At 41.4% G+C, this 26,203-nt stretch overlaps 1 protein-coding gene across 2 annotated transcripts in view; it reads left to right on the top strand.

The window, feature by feature from the left end:
- LOC125459215 (synaptotagmin-7-like) overlaps positions 1-26,203 on the top strand; it is a 637,664-nt gene that overhangs the window by 32,585 nt on the left and 578,876 nt on the right. Inside the window, exon 2 of one of the 2 annotated variants that reach the window (XM_059652015.1) lies at positions 5,485-5,523. The exons of the other annotated variant lie outside the window; for it this stretch is intronic. The gene's annotated coding sequence lies outside the window, so the exon portion shown is untranslated. The remainder of the gene's footprint in view (positions 1-5,484; positions 5,524-26,203) is intronic. 2 annotated transcript variants of the gene reach the window in all.

Below are 26,203 nucleotides of genomic sequence, written 5' to 3'. Positions count from 1 at the left end.
GCTGGGAAGGTGGTAGAAGCAGATATGATATCAACATTTGAGACATTTAGACAGACATATGTACAAGCAGGGAATAAGGAATGTAGACTGTGTGCAGGTAGGTCAGATTAGTTTAGCATGACTTCATGGTCGGTGCAGACATGGTAAGCTGAAGGCCCTAGACCTGTACTGTACTGTTCTCAGGGTTTGTTTGTAACACAGCAACAGAGGATTAAATATGACAGCGTTGTCTGTTATTGTTTTAGAATTTGTTTAGTGAGAGTTGTCCCAGGATGAATTAGGTTTAAATCCTTTTTTTCCCCTTTCCTGTGGAAACTGCCTAATCTCTTGTTGGTGCCTCTAAAGTGCAAAACTTGAATAAATAACTTGTGCATGTCTAAATTTCACAGGTTTCTATCTGCAGCTATCATTTGTTATGCAAAGCATTTGTGCTCTAATTCACTGCCCCATCGTGCTCTGTTGTTCTCAAATTTATCGTCTGCTCAATCCTTCCCCTGACAATGCGTATGCACACATCTCTTCAGGGTGTCCTCACTAGTACATCTGAAAATAATGATTTTAGGTGTATTATGGACCAGGCCCCCTCATTATTTTAAGAAGGTTGCCTGGACCCTAACTTTTCTTTATTTTAAAGGTAGATGTGAAGCGAGTGTTCCATATGTAATGTAATTGGTCAAAGCACTCGACTTTAAGCAAAAGAGAATTTATTTAAATACTACAGTTGCAACATGAACCGAAGCGGAATTTAGTGTAACTTAACTATTTGAAAGCAGCCAATCCGATACAGCAACTTAACAAATTAACTGTTTCAATATAGTGACATCAATATAGTGACATCCTATAAATGGCAAAAAGATAAATTCAGACACAGATTCTTACAGCCAGTTGGGAACAACATCGAGGGAGAGATTTCAGACAAAGTCAAAGGAATCCTCTATTGAAGCTTGCAACACTTCTGGACTGCCACAGCTTAAAAACCTGAACTGGGAGAACTGGGCACTCCCTTCCATTGTTAAATTCATTGTTAAATTAACTGTTAAATTCCGTGGACTCTGGTAGCTCCGCTGAAATGACCACTTAATCAAAAAAAAAGTAGCAGCATTGTTAACTCCACTTTTAAGAAAACCATCAATTACAAAAATGGCTTCATTTTAAAACCCTTTTGTTTTACACTTAGCACACCAATATATTATATGTATATTACACTGACTCTAAGCATACAAGCATTCACTACTATATTCTGTTTTAGTCTGTGTACTCCTGCCATCAAATGCCACTCTCTTTCTTCATCCAAGGTGCGACAATGCATCAGTAATTTCATTTTCTCTTCCTGTCACATGTATGATTTTCAAATAAAACGACTGCAGTAATAAGCTTCATCTAAACAGTCTAGAATTTTTGTCCTTAAATTTCTCCAAAAGCTTTAATGTATTCTGACCAGCATATATAATTATCTCAGACGCAGTACTGGTAACATTTTTTACAGTGTGGAAACAGGCCCTTTGACCCAACAAGCCCACACTGACCCTCAGAACATCCCACCCAGGCCCATCTCCTGATAACCCACCTAATCAACACGTCCCTGAACGTTAGGTAATTTAGTGTGGCCAATCTACCTCAGCTGCACATCTTTGGACTGTAGGAGGAAACCAGAGCACCTAGAGGAAATCTGCACAGGCATGGGGAGAATGTGCAGACTCCGCACAGACAGTTAGCCAAGGGTGGAATTGAACCCAGGTCCCTGGTGCTGTGAGGCAACAGTGCTAACCACTGAGCCACTGATAAACTTGAACGATTTTCTATTGAATTCAAAATTTCACCACTTGTTACAATGAGATTTGAAACCATGTACCCAGAATGAATTTGGGGTTCTGAATTACTAGCCAGTGACATTATCATTAAGCCACTTCCTCCCCAGTTTGTTAAATGTTGTATCGCCAACCCCAAGCTTGTGTTTTCCTTCTCAATTGTGGAATATTTCTGATGAATATTCAATTTCTGGGAGAAATATCCAGTGGGTCTTTCTAGCTTGTTATAAAAGCGAAAATTGTCTTGGCTGTTTTGCATAAAGGTACCTACCAGTATCTTCTAAGTCAAACTTAGAAATATAAGTTGCTTGACCCACCTTCTCAATACAGTCCTCCAAACTTGGAATTGGATTTGAATCAGACTTTGTAACTGTATTGATTCTGCGATAGTCTACATGTAACCGAGTTTTGAGAAGATTTGTAGCTCAGGTTGAGGTTCTGGATGTGAGTTTGCTCGCTGAGCTGGAAGGTTAGTTTTCAGACGTTTCGTCACCATTCTAGGTAACATCATTGGAAAGGTGGGAAAACCACAAATGTGGCAGCACTATTCATGAAAGGTGGAAAATAGAAAATAGGCACCTACAGACTTGTGAGCTGAACATCTATCTAACAATCCAATACTAATGAGGTGGGGGCACAGCATTTCATACAGTCGGACAGAGTCTGTGTTGTTTTGTGAAAGGGAAATTGTATTTGAATTTATTATGATGCCATGAGGATTTAGTGAAGAGAGTGCACACATTATATTTAGATTTCTAAAAGATATTCGATAGCCTACAGGGATAAGGTAAAATGCTTAAAGTTAAGATGTTAGTGAGTGAGATTGATATTTTGCATGGACAGGGATGAAAAAAAGTTAGAATAAATTAATCATTTTCAGGAAGACGAGCAATAATTAGTGGAGCACTACATTGACCAGTGTTGGGACTTCAACTGTTCACAATCTATATCAATGACTTGGATGGAGGAACTGATTATATTTTGGGATGGGTAACGAATGCTGGTCTAGCTAGTGATGCCCTCATTCTGTGAATGAATAAGGAGAAAAAAAGCCAAATTTGTTGTTGATGCAAAGGTTCGATATGAAAGCGAATTTTAAGGATATAAGAGGGATATGGATAGGTTAAGTGAATAGGCAGGAAATTGACAGATGACTATAGTATAGGAAAAATATGAAGTTGTCCTCTTTGGCAGGAAGAATACGAAAGCAGAACATCATTTAAGTGGAAAGAGATTGCAGAATGCTAAGGTATAGAGGAACCTGGACATCCTCAAATGTGAATTATAGGGAATCAGCATGCAGTTACAGCAATAATTATGAAGACTGAATTATGGCACTGCAAGGGGAATGGAGTATAACAAGTAAGGATGTTTTCTACAACTGCACAGATCATTGAGACTGCAGTTAGTAATTCATTTTAGATCATAATTAGGAAAAGTATATAGTTACATAGGAAACAGTTTAGAGAAAATTCAATTGGCTGATTACTGGGGTGAAGCATTTTTGAGTGTTTAAAGGTTGAGCAGTTTATGCATACGTTCATTGGAGTTTAGAAGAATGTTAATTAAACGTAAAATTTTGAGGCAAGTGGGGCACTGACCTTTGAGATGCTGAGACAATATTTACCCCTGTGGAAAATTTGGAACCAGAGGCACAGTTAGAAATACGAAGTCTCCTATTTAGATGGAAATGATGAGGGATTGCAGTTCTGAGAGGATCATTAGTGTTTGGAATGCATTTTCACAGTGAGCAGTGGCAGCCTGATCATTAAATACATTCTGTGCTGAACTAAACGGATTTTTGCTTGACAAGGAAGTAAAAAGTTATGGTGTAGTCAGGAAAGTGAAGCAAAAACCATTATCAAATCAGCTATGATCTTACTGAATGATGGAGCAGGCTTGAGGGGCTGAATAGCTTAGTCCTCTTATATAATTCTTAACTCAACCTATGCAGTAGGTAATGCTGAAGGCAGCATCACATGTCTACAAATAAATAACTTGTGCTGAGAACTGCAGTTGATATTCCAGGAATCACCAGAATAACGGCAAAATAAAGGCAGCTATTGTTTCATGGAAAATCTGTAATATGTTAATCATCACTGAAATAAACAGTGTTTCATTGCAGTGTCTACTTGATAATGAACCTGAATTTAAATTCAAAACTATATTGTGACCCAAACCGTCAAAATGATGTTGGTCAGAGTACCCAAATGTTAGACTGAGGAAAATAATCGGCTAGGGCTGACTGTTTATTGTTAGCCAGCTCACAAACTGGAAAATACACTCATTTAAGTACAAGATCAGCCATTGCTCTGATACCCAAGGTGAGTCACCTCCTGGCACTTGCTGTGCTCACCCATAAGTAACGGCCAGTTAGGTGGGTTTATGAAAAGTGCTTTGTCAAATTGTATGTCGGCAAGATGCCATGGCTTCAGGAAAGAAGGGAGAAATTGAAAGTGAAAGATTGACTTGTCTACTAGAGTCAGTTACTGTCCCGACTTTGTTCCACACTAAGCAAATCAGATCACTACTGTATTCAATACAACAGATCAATAAACTATTCAATAATTGTGTATGCATGTTGACAGTGCAAATGTTTATTTTTAAAGCAGAGATAGGTCGAATCTTGATTACCATGGATGAAAGATTATCAGGGATGTGAAAGAATCTAAAGTTGAGGTTAAAATCTGATTAGCCATGATCTTATTGAATAGCGGAGCAGGCTTGAAGCTACAGTTTGTACTATTTAGCGCCTATTCAAAAGAGAACATGGGACCAATTTTTAACTATAAACTACTTTGGCTTTGTGTTGCAGGCACCCCCTTATCCTTGAAATTGCATCATAAATGCATTTTAATGGAACATTAAGTTGAGAGGTTCACCTCATTAACATTAGGTGCTAATACATGCTTGGGTCTTCCTTATTCAGTTACAGTATTGTTATAGCACCTTTTGAGAACCAATGAGCACACTTTCATGAATCAAATAGTATGCTTTGTGTTTGAAAATGTTCTACATTAAATATCCTAATATGCAGGAAGTCTTTTCTGTAAATTTATCTTATTTGTAGAAACTATATTTTGTGATCAGACTTGCCTTCATTGGAATGGATGAGCTCCCGTTCTCTCTATGTATTTATTTGTCACTGCATTTGTGAAAATGCCAGTGTTCTGAAATGCATTAAGAATGGATTGTATTTGGGGTGGTGTTTATTTAATTTCAGAGAAACAAGTTGGTTCCCATCAATCTGTTCAAGTTTGAAGAGTTGCAGTATCCAATTTTCATCCTGCAACGTTGAAGCTGCTTGTTGATATGTTGACCCCCCCCCCCCCCCCCCCCCATTCAATGGAGGCATTTCTGCCTCTCGGTCAAAGGATGAGTTCAAGCCCTTTACCAGACGCTCAAAATGATATGTTGAAGTGATGTGAAGATCAGAGTAAACAAATTCATCAATGCTGAATGGTTTGGCGAGGCTATGATGAATTCATCTAATGCGAATATGGTGAAGATCCATGGGAAAGATGAGATGTTACCGAAGCAACTATATACAGCTAGATTGAAGGCAGTTGAGCTCAATTCAGAGCCCCAAAATCACTCCGTCTGTCTACCCTTTCAAAATGCGTTTTGTCCAGTTTGTTTTTAAGGGACTATAATATGTATTGATTTTGATTTGCAGAAGGAAGAAAAAAACCTTTTTGAAGGTCAAAAGAACAGGGTGAGTTTGAAATTATCATTGTGGAGAATAATGGATGCATGTTTAACTTGTCCTCTTGTGTTCATCTCTGCATTTTGTTAATAGGTGTGAGGTTTCATTGCAAATTAATTTGCAAATCCTGGTGATAGTATGGATTGAGGAATGCCACATGACAATGTTAACGTGCATGTGAACCGCATCATGAGTTTTTGACCTTTTTTTTTAAAAGTACATATTTAATTTAAGTGATTCTATAGGTTGCCTGGTTAGTAAGCTGAGAGTTGAGTTACTGTTTAGTTGTGATCATTCTTTAGAATGCTTTTTAGATAGCTAAAAGAAAATCAGTGTACTCTAAATTCAAGTACTATTTTAAATCCTTGCTGTACAGAGACGCATAGAATGGGACAGCATCAATCTGTTTCATTTTGAGGGTATAGAATATGTTGCTAAGTCAGATTTTGAATGTGTATGGAATGTTTCATTTTATGAATGGAATATTTGAATCAAAATAGCCAGAAACTATGAAGTTATGCTGAATTTCTCATTCCCACTGTTATTTTTATAAAGGATTTCCAATTTGTGCAGGAGAGTTTTACTCTTGGTTTGAATGACAAAATTACTGTTAGTGATAGATCCTGAGAAAAGAGCTCTAAAAATTAAAGGTCAGTTAAAACGTTTAGGAACAATCTTCTGGTCAGTTATTTGCATTATTTCAGGTTGGATGCAAATATGAAGCCAAAGTGACAGACCAGCACTATGTTCATGATTTAGTTGAGACCAAAATGGCTATAATCAGCAGAGTACATCAAACTGCCAACACTGGCAGCAAGGAATGTGTTAAGATGCACATATATAAACATATTGGTGACGTGAGAAGCAAATTTAAGATGATGACCCAGCTTTTCATGTTATTAACACCATGCCAGTACTAAAGCAATCAAAATCTTTTACATTTATGAATATCATATGTCCTGGAAAAAAGAAACCAGGACAACACGAGGGGTCATAGTTGTAAGCTGTTTGGAGGAAAGTATAGAGGGGATGTCAGAGGTGGGTTCTTTACACAGAGAGTTGTGAGAGAATGGAATGCGTTGCCAGCAGCAGTTGTGGAAGCAAGGTCATTGGGGTCATTTAAGAGACTTCTGGACGTGCATATGGTCACAGAAATTTGAGGGTGCATACGTGAGGATCAATGGTCGGCACAACATCGTGGGCTGAAGGGCCTGTTCTGTGCTGTAGTGTTCTATGTTCTATGTTCTAACACATGCACAAAACTAAAATTGACAAGGGAGGTAGTGCTATCAAATTACCACTGCATCGTGGATGATGATTACTCCAGCAAGTGGTAGTCCATGATACAGCCTTTGAGAAACCATTTCTTGGCATAAAATGAATCATCATTTCTGTAATTGGTAGCATCACATTGCAATGCCAGTATGTGCATTCAGAGTCATAGTCATGCAGCGTGGAAATCAACCCTTCGGTCTAATCAGTCCACCCCAAACGTAATCCCACAATAAACTAGTCCCACCTGCCTGCTCTTGGCCCATATCCTTCCAAAACATTCCAATTCATGAACTTATTCAAATGACTTCTAAACGTTGTAATTGTATCCACCTCAGCCATTTCCTCAGGAAGTTCATTCCACATGCAAACCACCCTTTACATTAAAAAAAAATGCCCGTCATGTCTTTTTTAACATTTCTCTCCTCTCGCCTTAAAAGTTTGCCCCCTAGTCTTGAAATCCCCTATCCTAGGGAAAATACAATTACTATTGACTGTATCCATATCTCTCATAATTTAATAAGCTTCTATCAGGTCACTTTTCTCAAGCTCCTGTGCTCTAGTGAAAAAAATCCCCAGCCTATCCAACCTTTCTTTATAACTCAAACCTTCCACACTCGCAATATCCTGGTAAATCTGTTCTGAACCGTCTCCAGCTTTAATAATATTCTTCCTAGATGGCCAAAACTGGACACAGTACACCAGAAGAGGCCTCTCCAATGCCCTGTACAAGCTCAACATGACTTTCCAACTCAAAGCAATGAAGACAAGCATGACAAATGCCTTTTTAACTACCCTGTCTATATGTGGGGCAAACTTCAAAGAATTATGTACCTGAACCCCTGGGTCCCACCGTTCTACAAACCTACCCAAGGCCCTACTATTCATTGTATAATATGTATCCTTGTTTGTTATACCAAAATGCAATACCTCAAATTTATCCAGATTCAACTCCATCTGCCAACCATCTTGACTTTCTGAAAAGTTCTGTCCAGTAGATACCAATACCCCAGTGGTGGCAGTGTTACTAGTATGCAGGTTTTAGTCATAATTCATAAGATTCAAGCAACACCCACTGAGGTGGAAAAGAACATGTGATGGAATAAAATATTTCAATGAATCCCAAGGATGTGACTTTAGTGAGGCTGAAGCTAGCCAGCAAGACAATTGAGTGCATGCCAGTAGATTACTTAATCCACACAATGATCAAGATATTTCTCCTTAGCTACATGCTTTAGACTGTAAAGTTAAAGATTGCCTCAAGATTGGTCTGTTACATTTGGCTTGAGCCTGTGTGAACGATTGCAATGAGCAAATGCAGGAGTTTGAGATCATTATCTAGGGCTGATCTAATAGTATTAAAGTACTACCTCAGAAGGCTCATCCATTTTGGCCATATAGAGATGAGCTTTGTCCATCACAAAGTCATAGAGTTTTACTGCATGGAAACGGGTCTTTCAGTCAAACTCACCGATGCTAATCAGATATCCTAAATAAATCTAGTCCTATTTGCCCGAATTTGGCTCATACACTCATCCACTCATCCAGATGTCTTTTAATTGGTGTAATTGTACCAGCTTCCTCCATTGACAAGTGACCTTCCTGTCACTGGAAAGACAGGTTAGTTGTTGCATGCAGAGCATAGATGCTCTGCGAACCTGTCCCCGAGTCTGCGTTTGGGTCCCCCAATATAGAGGGAACCACGTCGGGAGCAACGGATGTAATAGAAAAGTTTGGATGAAGTGCAGGTGAATCTCTGCTGGATCTGGAGGGATTGTTTCGGGCCTTGGATGGAGTTGAGAGGAGAGGTGTAGGGGCAGGTGTTACACCTCTTGTGATTGCAGGGAAAGGTACTTGCTGTGGTGGAGGAATTGGGGAGCACAGCGCTGACAAGGGAGTCATGCATCACCCTATCAACCTCTGGATCCGACACATCATCCTCCAAAGTTTGCACCACCTACAATCAGACCCCACCACCAAGGAGACATTTCCCTCCCCAGCCCTGTCTGCTTTCTGCAGGGACCATTCATTCCATAACTCTCTCATCAGCCTCGTACCTACAGACTCTGGCATCCAGCATCTGCAGTCCATCTTGTCTCCACGTCTTTCAGAATACATTCTTGTTTAAAGGTAGGTTCACAATATCTGTTCAAGCTTTGAAGTTCAAACCTTTAACTTATTTTTTTGAAGGTGACACACTCAGTGTAATTTAAGGTTTTTCTAGTTCAAACAAACACACAGCTTAACCTGAGCCCTTTGGTAGCTTCAAGTTATCAAGTCTAGAGAACCAGTTTCTTACAAATGGCTGCCCCTGGCTATTGCCTCAAAAGCAGAAATTCAAACCATTCTAAAAACTATTTCAAAGATAGTTACAGACAAATCCTAAAATGTTATTTCAATCCAATATGGTCTCATAAAAATAGCAAGGATATCAAAATCTTATGATTTATGTTGATTGGTTTTCAATTTAAATCATTGGTAATACTTATGAGCTTCAACATGGGTTCTTCTACTGTCAAACCAAAGAAAACGCCTCAGCCATGCAGTGCTGGTTTAATTGAAGATGACGTGTATTTTTGGTTTGGTGGTTTGGTGTGGTTGCCTCCAACATCTGAGAAAGTTTCACCATTACCTCAGATGTTACAACTAGTTAGGTTGCTCCTCTTGGGAATATGATAAAGTAGAACAGTACGCTCAATTACCATCACACAATCGAGGTGATGTTTTCTCATGCACTGCTGTAATCATTATTCTTGTTAAAGGTACTGTTCCAACTCCCTTGAAGTTGGGTAGATCCCTGTCTGTTTAAGTTTTATGTATCTCTTTTGAAGAGAGTTGGGGACAACACAGCTTTCCTAATTTGATGTTTACTTATGTTTTCGTGTGGAATGAGATTTGAAGCAAAATCTACCACAGAAATAACAAACACAACCGAGATTAGAGATAGTAGGAATTTCTGAAGAAGGGTGTAGGCCTAAAACGTCCGCTTGCCTGCTCCTCTGATGCTGCTTGGCCTGCTGTGTTCACCCAGCTGTACACCTTGTTATCTCAACTGAGAATAGACCTTTTTAGTCACTGTGTATTTCTGTTAGGAATCTGGTGATCTCTCAGTAAGTTATAAGCAGTCATTAGGAGAATCCAAGTAGAAATTCAGAGAACCGGTCTCCTTCTAGACTGCAACCTCAGGTGAACAACTCTTTGAATGGATTACACTGTGCAGTATTATAGAACGTGTTTCCATAAAATTAGTATTGCTTTTGTTTAATGCAGCTATGTTGTATGCCATGCATTCATATTTGTTCAAATGTACTACCAAAACCAAATAATATGTAGTAAAATAAAGGGAAAGAAGCGGAAGTTCAAGAAGCAAGCCTGGTAAATTAAATCCAGAGGCAACATTTTTTGGTGCCTTGAGTGTACTTTCAGGAAGGCATGCAAAATAAGCCTCCGCCTAATTCCTTCCCCTATGTTCTTGAGCTGACCCTCGTTATCATAGTTGGTGGATAAACACCAAAATTGGCCGGTTTCACACACACTTTTCAGATATACTCTGACATATCTCTGGGATAGCAGCGACAGCTTACTTCACTCCAGGGAGTCTGGCTGTGTTTATTTTCCTCTCTGCAGCCCCAGCCGCGCACATGATGTTTCGGGTCTGGACCATTCTTCTTCAGGTTTCTGAAGAATGGTCCAGACTCGCAACATCAGCCTTCCTGCTCCTTTGCTGCTTGGCATCTGTGTTCATCCAGCTCTACACCTTGTTATCTCAGATTCTCTAGCATCTGCAATTTCTACTATCTTTGCTGCCAGATCTGCTCAGTTTCTCCAGCAATTTCTGTTATTATTTCATTGTACAGACATCTTTGCCAAACCATGTGTTGTAGCCACAGTTCCAGACTTCTCCATCACCACCACCGGAGCGGCCAAGTCCCACCAACAGGACAGACCCATCAAAAGTGGTGGCACAGTGCACACAATCAGGCTAGAGTCACTCTAGTACTCTTCAGTATTGCCTCTGGAACTCTGTTTCATGGTGGTCAAAGAACCTCAGCTGATAAATCAGTGCTTCTATGTGCTGAACATTATTTAGAAGAAGTTGTGAGGGTAACAAGGACACAATGTACTCTGAATGGGGGCACTTCAATGTCCATCATCAAGTGTGCTTCAGTGGCATCACTATTGAACTACAACTGGCTGAGTATTTAAGGACATAAGTGCCAGACTGGTTGTGCAGAAGCTGGTCATAGAACCAACAAGAAGGAGTGCCTCCCCACTTTCCTGGATGAGTGCAGCTGTAATGAGACTTGAAGGTTAACACCACCCAAGACAAACCAAGCCACTTGATTTGTTACTTTTTCAACCAGCGTAAATATTCACACCTTCCACTACTGATGGACAGTGACAGCAGTGTATATTCTATGTAAGGATCCTCACTGCAGCAACTCACCAAGCTTCCTTCAACTGATCTCTACTACCTGGACAAACAACGACAGCAAATACATGGGAACTGTGCCAGCTTAAAATATCTCCTCCAAGCCACACATTGTGCTCACTTGGAACTGTATTGTGGTTCCTCCACTATTCTGACCTAGGAATAGAAGGCCAAACCAAATCAGCCTTATTATCACTGGATTCACAACACGGTGAGATTAACTTATTCAACTGGCCCTCAAAATTGCCCATTGCTCCAAACAAATAACAAATTTTAGCCGGCAGGTTTATAGCTTAGACAAAAATGAACAATTTACTATTAATACAGTAATTTTAGCAGAATAAAGCTAAACAACAAAGTAATCTAATGATTCTTTTATTAACCTCTGGCAGGCAAGTATTTAATTGCCGTTTTGGTGTGTCTTTCCAGTTGCAGTCCTATTGAAGATGAACCACTCTCTCTCCTCGGAGGTACTGACCAATTGAAGAGCTGCTTGCTGTTCAGCGTCTTCAACATCTGCACGAGTGCGGGCTGCTGATTAAAATGTCTGGAAGCTGAAGAATTCATTAAAACCAGCTGCCCCCTTCATCAGTTCAATGTGGGTTTGGTGGGCCATGTAGGTCCTAGTGAGCTTTTGTTGGGCCATCTTGGGGGGTTGTGCCAATTGCTGCCAGGACTCATTCACAGGCTACACAGTACTCTGATAGGAGTTCAGCCCCCACCTACCCACAAAACAATAAGAGAGCAGTAAGGGACCATCAGTGTAAACAAAGTGGTCTTCCTATGAGGTAACATGGCCAACTGCTGCTGGCCTTAGCCAGTTAATTGCCTTTTCCTGGCTCAGCTGGCATCCATGAGGAGACCATTAGGCACCTTTCCTGCCCCTGTTAGAGTGGCATGGCAGGAAAACAATGGGCACTCCATACTGTTTTTCCAGTTTTTCGTAAAGGACTGATAAAGTCAAGCCTGGTGCGTGTTATCGTTTGAAGGACAAGCAAAATTGAACCCATCCTTTTAAGATAGTAAGAAATTAAATAGGTTACAGAAGAAACCTTTTACCCAAAGAATGAAAGAGGATATGGATCTTGCCACCACAGTAATTGGTTGAGGTGAATAACAGATGCATTTATGCAAAGCATGTGACAAAAAAGGGAATTTTTGATTATGGTGATGGACAAGAATGAACTGAAGGAGACCGAAGTGCTAACATGGACTTGCTAAGTGTAACTAATGTTGGATGTAATGGTCTTCACTCACCAGACCACCATTCATCCTTCAAATACTGTCAATGGATTTTTCAACTGAATTAGCACTACTTTAATGCTTTGCCAAATAAGCCACTTGATGTGCTGTACTATTATGCTTCATTTGCTGATGCACAGTTGCACAGGGGTTTTGTTTAAATATGCATACTTTGTGTGCTTGAAACCTTCAATATTACAATGGCATTTACCACTAAACTACAGTGGCCTGTGACTTTTGGTTCATAGAATCTTAATGCGCACAAGGAAACCATTCAATTCATTGTGTTTGTGCCATCTCTTTGAAGGAGCTAACAATTAGTCCAATTTCCCTGCTGTTTTCCCTTTTCTTCTCTGTTCAGCATTAAAGAGCCTGAGCTGAAAATTAACAAGCATCTAATGAGGCAAGTTTTTTTTCTCTCAAGGTCTATTAGATGCTTGGAAAATTTGTATTTGGAGAAATGCAGTTTGTTACTGAGTAATGAGGGTCTGTCACGACTGCTAATTATTTGGGTGATGATCCTTCAGAAATGAGATAAAAATCATGTTGCAAACACAAAGAGCAAGCTTGTATTTGGCTGTTGTGGCGCAGTGGTCATGTTACTGTCTCTGAACCAGGAGGCCTGGGTTCAAGTACCACCTGTTCTAGAAGGGTATAATAACATACTTGAATAGGTTGATTAGAAAGTATCTATAATGCTTTGCTGTCATGCTGTCAAAAGAATAGCATTCACAAGATAAGAAAAAGGAATTGTTTAGAAATGGAAACGGCTACAATATTGTTATTAAATCTGTGAAAGGTCCAACTGCTTCTAAATCAGGGGAGAAAAAAAAACAAGATGTTGCATATAGACCAGAGCAGCGCCTCGGTGCCGGAAAATTAGGACAGATGACTCAATAATTGGACTTTTTTTTTCTCCCTTGACAGTTGAATAACCAGGTAAATTTTAAGACGGCAACAGAAAATTTTGTGGTGTAAAATTTATTGGTTAAAAATCAAACATGGTGATTTAGCATGAAGGATCTCTGGGAACTATGAAGGGTGGAGCAAGGAGGGCAAGAATCTGTAATACAGAAGGCGTGTGGATTTTTGCTGTACCAGGCAGAAGAAGCAAATACCAGTTAGCAGTTCTAAACCAAACCCAGCTGCTGGTTGAATGTTTTGAATGTTGTTGCCGGAAGAGGGAGGAAGTGGCAGTATCACAATTATTTGTTGTGTGGTCAACTGGCCCACAGTGTAAGCTAGTTTTGAGGAAAGAGGAATTTTACAGATGCAGAAGTGTTAGAAGAGTTAATTTTTTGCCCAACAGGATCAGCAACTGAAGTATAAACTTGTCTGATCTTGCCATGTTTTTTGTCCCTGTTTCTGTCAACTGATCTTGCATGTCTTTGTGGCTCAATTTATTGTAAACCTAAATGCTGCAAATTCTTTGAATATGTCTCATGGAAGTATAGGATAGGCAATCCCAGACCTCACCTGTTTTACAACCACGGCATATCTCTTAATTTTAAAACAGTGTTGTTATTTTTATCCATCTATGTCATTAACATTAAATGTATGTGTACATGTTGTTTCATTACATTTTAAATGTGAAGCACGTTTCTATTGAACTGAATGAAGTTAAATCTCATGAAATAATGTATGTCATACAGTTTTGAATATAGAATCTGTCTTTAAGCTGAAGGCCAAGCACTTGGGAAATATGAAGGCTTTCAATTATAAACTTCTCTGAGCATTACTAGCGTAAATAAAATAATCTCTAATTTGAGTTAATGAATGAATGTTGAAATGTACGATTAGGGAAAAGGCTATTTAGCAAATACAGGTGACAAAATGTGTGGCAAATTAAACTTAATATTTGTTGTTTTTAATTTTTCCACTTAATTTTTCTATTTCCAAGATAAAAACCAAGGTGAAAAATGAAACATCTCGAAATTTGGCAGGATGAAACACTATCATCTAACTTCGGAGGGTTTCTGATTTAGCAATCAGAATGAATGTAGAGATAAATAATGTATTGAAGGAAAGATATGAAAAAAAACCCTGCTTACTACTTGTTTTGTGCCCTCATTGTTTAAACCCCATAGGTGAGTCAGCAATTGAAGGTCAAGAAATCTCTCTCGTGTTTTGCGAGTGTTTGTTTGATAGGGGATGATGCTGGCATTAGATAAGAATTCAATGCCATTTTGAGATCTTTGAGATCTAGAAAACTGTTCCAAACCGAGAACAGTTTTCTAAGTAGCTCTCAAATACTACAGGTAAAACAGATATTATCATTTGGTGCACATACACCTATCCAGACAAGGAAGTTCCAGGACATAATGTCTGCTGAACGCATCATAATCAATGTCTTGATTTTCACAGTCTAGCAATGTTTATTTTCCATTTATTTTTAAATGCAGTGCCTGGAAATGTTTAGAAAGACATCTACTTCTCTATAAATAAAGAACAAAGGAACTGTGGAGGCTCAGAAGTTCTAAGGAAGGGCCACTGGACCTGAAACACTAACTTTGATAACTCTTCAAAAATGCTGCAAGACCTGCTGAGCTTTTCCAGCAACTTCTGTTTTTGTACCTACTTCACTTTGCTTTATTTTGCAAAAAAGGTGTGGCAACTTGACAGCTGATTTTTGTCTATTTTGGGAAATGAGCCTGAAATCTCATATGTACTGGAATTTTAATTAATGAAATTTGCATCATGATTTCTACTGAACTTTGTTTTTGGCATAACCTGAATTTCCACAACCAGAGCACAAGAAAATTCTTGTAGTACTTAGCAGTTCTGGCAGCCTCTTGTGAAAAGTGGAGTTTACGTTTCAGTAAAAATAATTTCATCAAACCTTAGAAACTAGAAGTCTGGTGTTTGGAGGGAGTAGCAAGAAGAAAACGGGAAATCTGTGATGGGGTGAAAGATAGAAGAGATGACATTATGAAAAGTTTCGTGGTGCATTTCCAAAGAAAATGGTAATGGGGTATGTAAAGTCACAAAGTCTATGTCCAGAAGAGGTGTTAATGTCAGGAAAGCTACCTTCTGAATGCAAGCAGAGGAAACCATAAATAACCAGTAACCTGCACCTTTCCTGCCCCTGTTAGAGTGGCATGGCAGGAAAACAATGGGCACTCCATACTGTTTTTCCAGTTTTTCGTAAAGGACTGATAAAGTCAAGCCTGGTGCGTGTTATCGTTTGAAGGACAAGCAAAATTGAACCCATCCTTTTAAGATAGTAAGAAATTAAATAGGTTACAGAAGAAACCTTTTACCCAAAGAATGAAAGAGGATATGGATCTTGCTACCACAGTAATTGGTTGAGGTGAATAACAGATGCATTTATGCAAAGCATGTGACAAAAAAGGGAATTTTTGATTATGGTGATGGACAAGAATGCACTGAAGGAGACCGAAGTGCTAACATGGACTTGCTAAGTGTAACTAATGTTGGATGTAATGGTCTTCACTCACCAGACCACCATTCATCCTTCAAATACTGTCAATGGATTTTTCAACTGAATTAGCACTACTTTAATGCTTTGCCAAATAAGCCACTTGATGTGCTGTACTATTATGCTTCATTTGCTGATGCACAGTTGCACAGGGGTTTTGTTTAAATATGCATACTTTGTGTGCTTGAAACCTTCAATATTACAATGGCATTTACCACTAAACTACAGTGGCCTGTGACTTTTGGTTCATAGAATCTTAATGCGCACAAGGAAACCATTCAATTCATTGTGTTTACCAGACCAATTTCTGGGATTTCACAACTGACTTTTGAAGGTGCACTTAGTCAGTTAAGACTATAGTCACTGAATAAAGAAGAATGAGGGGGATCACATGGAAGCCGAGAGCATTCCAAGAGGACTTGTCAGGGTAGAAACGGAAAGAATGGTTCCAATGACTGGGGAACCTAGAACCAGAGGTCACAGTGTAAGACTATGGATATGCCATTGAGATGAGGAGGAATTTCTTGACATAGTGAGTAGTGAGGCTGAGAAGTTCTCTGCCACAAAGTGTTTGGGGCCAAGACGTTGAATGCTTTCAAGAATGAGTCACTATAGTTCTTGGGGATAAAGGGATCAAAGGGTTTGGGAAGAAAGTGGGAACATTGGACTGAGTTTGCTCAGAGGAGGCAATGGCCTTGCAATGGAATTACTGCTGGGTTATTACAAAAGAGACCCAGGTAATAGTTTGGTGACCTGGGTTCAAATCCTACCACAGCAGATGGTGGCATTTGAATTCAATTTTAAAAAAAAAATCTGGACGCAAGAGTCTAATGGCCCTGAATCCACTATCAATTGTCAGGAAAAACCCATCCAGTTCACTAATCTCCTCTGGGAAAGGAGATTGCCATCCTTATCAGGCATGGCCTACAAGTGACTCCAGACCGAAAGCAATGTGGCTGACTCTAAACTGCCCGTGGGCAACTAGGGATGGGCAATAAATATTGGCCTACCAATGATGCTCTCATCCCATGAATTAAAAAAATACTGTGATCATATTGAATGGTGGAGCAGATCCTGTTTCTGCTGAAAAGCCTAATAATACCTGAATTAAATGCACTAGAATGCCTAATATTCAAAAGCATAATCTCCACCCCATCTTGCTGAAGGCCATGACATATATGGGATTTTTGTTTTGCAAGATGAACTTTCGCATTCATCACCACCAATATTTCACAATCATGGCTGACCTATTACTGTAGCTTTGTGTTTGCACTACCTAATAACAAAGACATCAAGAAATTAAATGAAGCATGTGTTGACAGATTGCTTTGTTGACTAGTGTCTCAGGCAAAAATGATTTATCTTGCATAGTTTCTATTGTTTCCTTTGGATTGAATAATGCCTGCAATAATTACTACTAAAAAATAAGTGGTGAGTTAATTCTTGACAATGGCCATTGACCTTGTGTGCTGAAACTGGGAGGTTCATTCAATTAACAATAGAGAAACCAGTTAGAACAAAAATGCAGAGAGTTGGAACTGCTGATGCTGGAGAATCTGAGATAACAAAGTGTGAGGCTGGATGAACACAACGGGCCAAGCAACATCGAAAGAGCAGGAAAGCTGGATGTTTTGGGTCGGGACCCTTCTTCAGAAATGGGGGAGGGGAAGGGGATTCTGAAATAAATACGGAGACGGGGGAGGCGGATAGAAGGTGGATAAAGGAGAAGATAGGATGAGAGGAGACAGGTCAAAGAGGCGGGGTAGGAACCAGTGAAGGTGAACATAGGTGGGGAGTTAGGAGGGGATAGGTCAGTCTAGGGAGGACGGACAAGTCGGGGGGTGGGTGTCGGTGGGATGATGTTAGTGGGTAGGGGATGGGGTGGGGCTTGAGGTGGGAGGAATGGTTAGGGAGGCAGGAACTAGCTGGACTGGTTTTGGCATGTGGTCAGGGAAGGGGAGATTTTGAAGCTTGTGAAGTCCACACTGATACCCTTGGGCTGCAGAGTTCCCAAGCGAGATATGAGATGGTATTCCTGCATCTTTCAGCTGGTGTCATTGTGGCAATGCAGGAGGCCCAGGATGGACATGTCGTCCAAGGAGTGGGGGTGGGGGCGGTGGGTGGGAACTGAAATGGTTCGCAACTGGGAGGTGTAGTTGTTGGTTGCAAACTGAGCTTGGGTGTTCCGCAAAGTGGTCCCCAAGCCTCTGTTTGGTTTCCCCGACGAGAGGAGGCCACAACGGGAACAGTGGATACAGTATATCACATTGACAGATGTGCAGGTGAACATCTGTTTGATGTGAACAGTCTTCCTAGGGCCTGGGATCAGGGTGAGGGGTGGGGGTGGGGGGGGAGGGGGTACAGGGGCAGGTGTCGCACTTGATTCAGGTGCAGGGAAAGGTGGAGGGGCTGGAGGGGAGTGTGGAGCGGACAAAGGAGTCATGGACAGAGTGGTTCCTCTGGAAAGCGCAGAAGGGTGGGGAGGGAAAAATGTCTTTGGTGGGGTCGGATTGAAGATGGCAGAAATGTTGGAGGATGATGCGTTGGATTTGGAGGTTGGTGGTATGGTACATGAGGACAAGGGGGATTCTGTTTTGGTTGTTATTGTGGATCGAGGGTGTGAGGGATGAGTTGCAGGAAATGCGGGAGGCACGGTCGAGGGCATTTTTGATCACTGTGGAGGGGAAGTTGTGATTTTTGAAAAAAGAAGACATCTGGGATGTTCAAGAGTGGAATGCCTCATCTATGGAGCAGATGCGGTGGAGGCGAAGGAACGATTACTTAGGGCCATCTGAATGCAGCATGAAAAGATAAAAAAAAAATTTAGTAAAAATGATCCAGCAGAAAAAAAACCTACACAACATGATGAACGCAACAGTTTTGATCCAATGTTGTTGAACTTGATGTCAGATCATGAAGGCTGTAGTGTTGAGTTGAAAGATGAAGTACTTTTTCTTAACCTGGAATCCTTTTTCCACTGTTTCTGGATCATTCCAATGGAAGCATTTTCCTTTACTCTCTCTCTCTCTCCTTTTATTTGCTCACACTCATTCTTGTCACCTCATGATTTTGAATACTTCAATCAAATTTTCTTACAATCGCCATAAATTGGAGACACTGAGACTTTTCTCTTTGTCTATTCAATTAAAATTTCTCATCCCTGGAACTAGTTTTGTGAATCTTTGCATCCTCTCTACTGTCTTCAGATCTCGAAGTGCGGCGTCCAGAACTAGACATAATAACTCCTTTTTAAAAAGAATTCACTCGCGTGACATCAACATGGCCAGCTGGGCCAGCATTTATTGCCTGTCCCTTGGTGAGGTTGAATCAGTATTTTGTACATGTTTTATGAAACTCAGGATTGTATTAGCTGCTTTCATTACACAATAATTTGTGTACATGTATCAACAGCTTCCTCTGCTGCTGAAGTCTCTTTAGAAATAAAATTTCTGAAGTAGTATGTGGGATTGAGGTTCACAAGGAAGAGGTATTAGAAATCTTAGAGGGTGAAGATAGATAAGTCCCCTGGGCCAGATGGGATTTATCCTCGGATCCTCTGGGAAGCCAGGGAGGAGATTGCCGAGCCTTTGGCATTGATCTTTAACTCGTCATTGTCTACAGGAATAGTGCCAGATGACTGGAGGATAGCAAATGTGGTTCCCCTGTTCAAGAAGGGGAGTAGAGACAACCCTGGTAATTATAGACCAGTGAGCCTCACCTTAGTTGTTGGTAAAGTGTTGGAAAAGGTTATAAGGGATAGGATTTATAATCATCTAGAAAAGAATAAATTGATTTAGGATAGTCAGCACGGTTTTATGAAGGGAAGATCGTGCCTCTCAAACCTTATTGAGTTCTTTGAGAAGGTGACGAAACAGGTAGATGAGAGTAAACCGGTTGATGTGGTGTATATGGATTTCAGCAAGGCGTTTGATAAGGTTCCCCACAATAGGTTATTGTACAAAATGCAGAGGAATGGAATTGTGGGAGATATAGCAGTTTGGATCGGAAATTGGCTTGCTGAAAGAAGACAGAGGGTGGTAGTTGATGGGAAATGTTCATCCTGGAGACCAGTTACTAGTGGTGTACCGCAAGGGTCGGTGTTGGGTCCACTGCTGTTTATTATTTTTATAAATGACCTGGATGAGGGCATAGAAGGATGGGTTATTGAATTTGCAGACGACACTAAGGTCGGTGGAGTTGTGGATAGTGACGAAGGATGCTATAGGTTGCAGAGAGACATAGATAAGTTGCAGAGCTGGGCTGAGAGGTGGCAAATGGAGGTTAATGGAGACAAGTATGAGGTGATGCACTTTGGTAGGAGTAACCAGAAGGCAAAGTACAGGGCTAATGGTAAGATTCTTAGTAGTGTAGACGAGCAGAGAGATCTCTGTGCCCATGTACACAGATCCTTGAAAGTTGCCACCCAGGTTGACAGGGCTATTAAGAAGGCATACAGTGTTTTAGCTTTTATTAATAGAGGGATCGAGTTCCGGAACCAAGAGATTATGTTGAAGCTGTACAAAACTCTGGTGCGGCCGCACTTGGAGTGTTGTGTACAGTTCTGGTCACCGCATTATAAGAAGGATGTGGAAGCTTTGGAAAGGGTGCAGAGGAGATTTACTAGGATGTTGCCTGGTCTGGAGGGAAGGTCTTACGAGGAAAGGCTGAGGGACTTGAGGCTGTTTTCATTAGAGAGAAGAAGGTTGAGAAGTGACTTAATTGAAACATATAAAATAATCAGAGGGTTAGATAGGCTCTGCCTAACCACCCTTTTTCCTAGGACGGTGAGGGCGAGCATGAGGGGGCATAGCTTTAAATTGAGGGGTGAAAGATATAGGACAGATGTCAGAGGTAGTTTCTTTACTCAGAGTAGTAAGGGACTGGAACGCTTTGCCTGCAACGGTAGTAGATTCGCCAACTTTAGGTACATTTAAGTCGTCGTTGGACAAGCATACGGACGTACATGGAATAGTATAGGTTAGATGGGCTTGAGATCGGTATGATGGGTCGGCACAACATCGAGGGCCGAAGGACCTGTACTGTACTGTTATGTTCTATGTTCTATGTAGTAATGACTAGTGATGACTGGATATGGCATAAAATTGCAACTCGACTGATGGCCTACGTAGCTGGACACTCCTGTAGTATAGGCATGATCATGGCTGTGCCTTTCTGAAATCTTCTCACTTCGAATTTCTGTCCATCTCTATGCATTCCAGGATATAGTCGCTTTTCCTTCCTGCTACCACACTGTGCCATTGGTTTCATTTGAAATTTTTTGACGTACTCCTAGCATTTATTTCATGGATGTTGTAATCTAAAGCCAGTTAATCATTGTTTTTTTTTCTTTTTCCATTTGTGGGATGTGGGCATCGCTGGCTGGCCAGCATTTATTGCCTGTTCCTCATTGCTTGAGAACATGGTGGTGAGCTGCCTTCTTGAAACACTGCAGTCCACCTGCTGTGGGTTGACCCACATCACCATTAGGGAGGAAATTCCAGTTTTCCTTACAAGCAGTATATAAGTCTGGTCCAAAAGAGCTGCTTGTAATTTTAACTAATAAAAGCTCATTTCTGCATCTTCTCACCACCTTTCTTATTTTTCCTGCAATTGATAGATGGGCTATTTTACAATTGAAGGGAAGCTTCAGTGAAATGTACTGAAGCAACACCACGGAGTGTAATACTGTCATCACCAATCATCTGAACTGTACCGATTTGTAATCAATCTCCTGTGATGCTGCTTTGGCTACTGTATGGGGTTATTTCAAATTAATTGAAATATTCTCTGCAGTTGGTTGTTATCTCATGGAATTGCACTGTTCAGTGAATTTAATAAAATGTGGTGGCTGAAGTGTGATTGTATAGATCAGAAGCAACTTATTTGAAATGAAGGAAAAAGCATTCAATCCTAAGACTTACTACAAAGCAATATTGAAGTCATGTGTTGAATGGTAGCTTTCTTTTTCTGCATCTTGCAGTGTATTACGTGGCTGCTGTGAATTTTGTTTGCTTCAGCACATATAACAAGATGCATTGAAATTATCTACTCCCATCTCTGTATCAGAGGAAACCAATCAAAATTAATACAAAATGAACATGTTTAATTGGTTTGTGCTCTTTGACTGGGACCAAGATAATGAATTAAAAATGAGACTACTTATAGATGTGAGTTTTGCCTCTAGCAGGAAATGTTACGCGAAGTGGCAATGCTTATGTTATCTCCGGTAACACAAGAAACTGGACATGGAAAGCCTGATATTGAAGAGTCCCAACATTTAGTACAGCTTGTGTGCACATGTACACACAATTACATGCCTGTCATAGTGCTAAACTATTCAATTATATCCGAACAGTGTGTTTTCAACCGCGCATCATGCTTCAACTTGTCCAAGTTAAGATGGATTCTGTTTTATATCTTCCTACTGTATGCTATGAGACAGCAATGATATAATGAGCATGTCTCTTTAAAGATCTATTGACAGGCAGACTGTGTGACATAAAACACAACTAATGACTGTAAAGACCATTCACGACCTCATCACCTCAGGGGACCTCCCACCCACAGCCTCCAACCTCATTGTTCCCCAATCCCACACGGCCCGTTTCTATCTCCTTCCCAAAATCCACAAACCTGCCTGCCCTGGTCGACCCATCGTCTCAGCCTGCTCCTGCCCCACCGAACTCATCTCCACCTCTCTGGACTCCATTTTCTCCCCTTTGGTCCAGGAACTCCCCACCTACGTCCGTGACACCACCCACGCCCTCCACCTCCTCCAGGACTTCCAATTCCCTGGCCCCCAACACCTCATATTCACCATGGACATCCAGTCCCTGTACACCTGCATTCCGCATGGAGATGGCCTCAAGGCCCTCCACTTCTTCCTGTCCCGCAGGCCTGACCAGTCCCCCTCCACCGACACACTCATCCGCCTAGCTGAACTCGTCCTCACGCTCAACAACTTCTCTTTTGACTCCTCCCACTTCCTACAGACTAAGGGGGTGGCCATGGGCACCCGCATGGGCCCCAGCTATGCCTGCCTCTTTGTAGGTTACGTGGAACAGTCCCTCTTCCGCACCTACACAGGCCCCAAACCCCACCTCTTCCTCCGGTACATTGATGACTGTATCGGCGCCGCCTCTTGCTCCCCAGAGGAGCTTGAACAGTTAATCCACTTCACCAACACCTTCCACCCCAACCTTCAGTTCACCTGGGCCATCTCCAGCACATCCCTCACCTTCCTGGACCTCTCAGTCTCCATCTCAGGCAACCAGCTTGTAACTGATGTCCATTTCAAGCCCACCGACTCCCACAGCTACCTAGAATACACCTCCTCCCACCCACCCTCCTGCAAAAATTCCATCCCCTATTCCCAATTCCTCCGCCTCCGCCGCATCTGCTCCCACGATAAGACATTCCACTCCCGCACATCCCAGATGTCCAAGTTCTTTAAGGACCGCAACTTTCCCGCCACAGTGATCGAGAACGCCCTTGACCGCGTCTCCCATATTTCCCGCAACACATCCCTCACACCCCGCCCCCGCCACAACCGCCCTAAGAGGATCCCCCTCGTTCTCACACACCACCCTACCAACCTCCGGATACAACTCATCATCCTCCGACACTTTCGCCATTTACAATCCGACCCCACCACCCAAGACATTTTTCCATCCCCTCCCCTGTCTGCTTTCCAGAGAGACCACTCTCTCCGTGACTCCCTTGTTCGCTCCACACTGCCCTCCTACCCCACCACACCCGGCACCTTCCCCTGCAACCGCAGGAAATGCTACACTTGTCCCCACACCTCCTCCCTCACCCCTATCCCAGGCCCCAAGATGACATTCCACATTAAGCAGAGGTTCACCTGCACATCTGCCAATGTGGTATACTGCATCCACTGTACCTGGTGCGGCCTCCTCTACATAGGGGAAACCAAGCGGAGGCTTGGGGACCGCTTTGCAGAACACCTCCGCTCAGTTCGCAACAAACAACTGCACCTCCCAGTCGCAAACCATTTCCACTCCCCCTCCCATTCTCTAGATGACATGTCCATCATGGGCCTCCTGCACTGCCACAATGATGCCACCCGAAGGTTGCAGGAACAGCAACTCATATTCCGCCTGGGAACCCTGCAGCCATATGGTATCAATGTGGACTTCACCAGTTTCAAAATCTCCCCTTCCCCTACTGCATCCCTAAACCAGCCTAGTTCGTCCCCTCCCCCCACTGCACCACACAACCAGCCCAGCTCTTCCCCCCCCCCCCCACCCACTGCATCCCAAAACCAGTCCAACCTGTCTCTGCCTCCCTAACCGGTTCTTCCTCTCACCCATCCCTTCCTCCCACCCCAAGCCACACCCCCAGCTATCTACTAACCTCATCCCACCTCCTTAACCTGTCCGTCTTCCCTGGACTGACCTATCCCCTCCCTACCTCCCCACCTATACTCTCTCCACCTATCTTCTTTACTCTCCATCTTCGGTCCGCCTCCCCCTCTCTCCTTATTTATTCCAGTTCCCTCTCCCCGTCCCCCTCTCTGATGAAGGGTCTAGGCCCGAAACATCAGCTTTTGTGCTCCTGAGATGCTGCTTGGCCTGCTGTGTTCATCCAGCCTCACATTTTATTATAATGACTGTAAAGATATGGCCTACCAATCCCCAACCACAACCACCACCATCCGTATAATTTTGTACATAATCAGAAAGGTCTGTGTAAAATATGAAGGATGCTGATGTAGCATAGTTGGTTATCTCACTAATACAGACTAGAAGCGTCTAGGTTCACTTGTCTACATTTGGTTCTGGCTCTGTGGGTAAAATTTATAAAATTTACAGCTCCAGAATTAACAGTAAACACTCTTCCTTTGTGTTCATTCTCTGTCGTCTTATTTAACCCTTTCTCTCTAATATGGTTTGTTTTATTGTGTTTATCTTTCCAATTTTGCGATGTATAATCATTACAAATGTATAGGAGAAATATTTTTCCTACACTGTGTGTCGAATCATATCATTGTTACTACTTCTCATTTTGTTTTTAAAAAAAATTTGGTCCTCTATTGTGCAGTGTAGTTCTTCATTGCTGTAAATCAAGTACAGTATTTTGTGTGACCTTTAATCATCTCGCAGCTTTTTTTTAAAGGAACCATATAACTCATTTTCCATTGCCATCCAGCTCTGGTTTTTTTTTTTCCCTCTCACTTTCAAGTTGATTTTCTGCTTGGTTTTTTTGCATTTCCATACACAGCACAGTAAACCTTATACTGTCGCTAAATCATTGGTGGCTGACCCCTCTCATTAACCCTTTTTCCCAGGAGGCATATTGTACCAGAGCTAAGCCTGTTGTGACTACCTGCAGTGGTATTATTGTCTCTGAATTTCAGGCAAATAGCATGTTATGATAAGATCCTGAACATTGTACCCCCCCTAGATAGTGACAGACATCTTCTGAAATACAAATATGTTCCACCCTACCTCTGTCTATTTTTCATGCTGACTAATAGTTAAATGAAACTTAATCTAATATATTGTGTTCAGAATTGTGTGCTTGTGTGCACAAACACTGATGGTATTAAGAAGTTAGATCAGTCATTGCTGGATCAAGTACCTTTTTAATGGAACAAAATATGTACATCACTTAATGCAGTGTGGAGCTCGAGGAGCACAACAGGTCAGGCAGTATCAGAGGAGCAGGAGAGTCGATGTTTCAGGCCTGGCCCCTTCTTCAGGACTCTGACTCTAGCATCTGCAGTTCTTGCTATCTCCGAGAGACTTGTGCACATTGCTGATAGTTGATTTAACATTTTTTATTCAAATATCATGCAACGCATGTAATTATTTTTATGATCGAAATAATTTAATGGATTAATACTCATTACTAAGTGGAGGAAATGTATTGCTTGCAGTATCACATTATATTTGGCAGTTTTTCTAAACAACTCCTTTTATGATCAAGGGATATCTTAAAATGCTTCACAACTAATAAAATAGTGTTGAAATGTAATTAAAAAAAGAAATTGCTGGAAAAGCTCAGCAGGTCTGGCAGCATCTGTGGAGAGAAATCAGAGATAACGTTTGGGGTGCAATTATGCTTCCTCAGTACCATTTTTGAAATGTACTTTTCCAAATCGAAGGAAGGCCAGCAGACAATTAATGTACAACATGGTCCTCCAAAGAAAACGGCCCAAATAATCTAACTGAATTCTATTAGCTGCAGGGTAAATATTGGCCAAAGCACAGATCCCATAATTCTTTTCAGTTATGTCATGCATTTTCTTTCTATACACTTGAAAGGGCAGGTATTACTTG

The sequence above is a fragment of the Stegostoma tigrinum genome, chromosome 17 (genome assembly GCF_030684315.1).
Source record: "Stegostoma tigrinum isolate sSteTig4 chromosome 17, sSteTig4.hap1, whole genome shotgun sequence".
NCBI lineage: Eukaryota > Metazoa > Chordata > Chondrichthyes > Orectolobiformes > Stegostomatidae > Stegostoma > Stegostoma tigrinum.
This window is presented reverse-complemented; position numbering and strand designations above follow the sequence as displayed.